Genomic DNA, 1,994 nt, shown 5'->3' on the forward strand with positions numbered 1-1,994 from the left:
CAAAAAACGGCCAGCGCAAGGGAAGGCACACCCCAAGGTGACGATAGAGCGGCAGTCGAGCGTGGAAATTGTTCACGTCGATTTGGCCAGCTCCCATGGCGCTGGTGGCGGTTTGGTTATGGTGGCGGTTTGGCTATGGTGGCGGTTACTTTGTTAGAGCCCCACGCTACTCGGTCCGTTTGTGCTCTCCTAGACACAGGAGCGGCGGTGTCTCTTATTCATAAGAGCATTTTGCCTGCCACCATGGAAGGCTCCCAGGTTGGTACCACTAGAATCATAGTGGCCGACGGTTCAGAGATGCCCAATCTTGGCAAAGTCGCTGTTTGGTTTGATCTCGCAGGGTTTCCGTTCCAACATTCTTTCTTCATCATCCCTGCTGAGGGGCTTCCTTCTAAGCTCATCCTCGGGTTCGATTTCCTCGCTGCGCACAAGGTGACTTTGACATTCCGTCCTTTACCGTTCAAGGTTAAAGGCACGGGTGTTCCAGTAATCCTTGCAAGGACGGCCCAGCAGTCACCACCGCTCATCGCCGTGTGCGAGGAGCGTCACAATTATCAGGGGGTAGGTGAAGCAGCCACGTTTCTGGTTAAGACCAGTGAGGCTCATTGGGTACCAGGTTTCTCAGGTGGAACCATAACGTTAACACTTGAGAGGGCAGACAAGCTCGCTCCCGTAGGTCAGGCCGTCTCGGCGCTGTTTACAGCACGCCCATATGCCGAGGGCGCCAGCCTGCTCGGCCAGGGAGTAGTAGCGCTGCTCAGGATGGAAAATGAAAAGGCTTGGTGCAAAGTTCCATTCCTGAATTTGAGCCCGGATACTCGTGAGATCCGCAACTTACCCCATTAGTAGATGGTGGGACTAACGTCTCGGTGGGAACGGTGCAGGCGTCTAACGTAGTGGATAGCTCTCGTGGTGATAAGTTACGATTGGAAGTAGGGAAAATTTTCCCTAATAAGCATAGCAAGGAAAGTATGGCTCTGACCTCTTTGGTGGTCAAATATGGCGATGTTTTTGCCTTACCAGGGGATCCACTTACTGTGACGCCTCACTTCTTACACGAGATTCGGACCATTGGACCGCCGGTCTACCGCAAATCTTATCCCATTCCTGAGAAGTACAGAGGTGAGATTAGAGAACTCATTGGGGATATGCTCAGTAAGGGAATCATTCGCCCATCTCGTTCTCTTTACAATGCTCCTGTTGTTCCAGTTGTTAAGAAGGATAAAACCCTTCGTCTTTGTCTTGACTTTCGTGCTCTAAATCGACACGTAGTTGATGATAGGTTCCCTCTTCCCCATATTGACTCGATGCTGCGCAGTCTCGGCTCCAGCGTCATATTCTCACTGCTAGATCTTAAGCAAGGGTATCTCCAAATCCCGCTGATGGAAAGCAGCTGCGAGAAAACGGCGTTTTCGACCCCCGAAGGGCATTACGAGTTCACGCCTCTTCCCTTTGGGTTAAAAGACGCTCCATCCTGTTTTCAAAGGGTGATGAGTCAGGTGTTAACGGGGCTGTTAGGGATCAGTGCGATGGTGTACATGGACGATATCATTGTTCTGGGAACATCTTGGGTAGACCACCTCAAGAATCTTGAGGATGTCCTTCGGAGGTTGCAAGAGGCAAACCTCTCATTGAGGCTGGAGAAATGTCATTTCTTCCAGAAGGAGGTCGCTTACCTAGGTCATGTTATATCCCAGGACGGGATAAAGCCTCAACCTGATAAAGTCCGAGCCATCAAAACTTTTCCCCGGCCAGCGCGTCAGAAAGAGCTGCTCTCATTCCTGGGATTGGCGGGATACTACAGGAAGTTTATTCCTAACTTTGCTGAGATTTCGTTGCCTTTGGTCGATATGACGAAGGGTGACGTAGCGGGGAAGCACAAAAATCGTGAGCTTGGTCCATGGACACCTCCTCAGTTACATGCGTTTGAGTCCCTCAAATCCCATTTGTCCTCCACGGTGGTCCTCCCTTACCCCAATTTTGCGAAACCTTTC

This window comes from Oratosquilla oratoria, chromosome 26 (assembly GCF_046742065.1).
Source record: "Oratosquilla oratoria isolate Oo_2021 chromosome 26, ASM4674206v1, whole genome shotgun sequence".
Lineage (NCBI taxonomy): Eukaryota > Metazoa > Arthropoda > Malacostraca > Stomatopoda > Squillidae > Oratosquilla > Oratosquilla oratoria.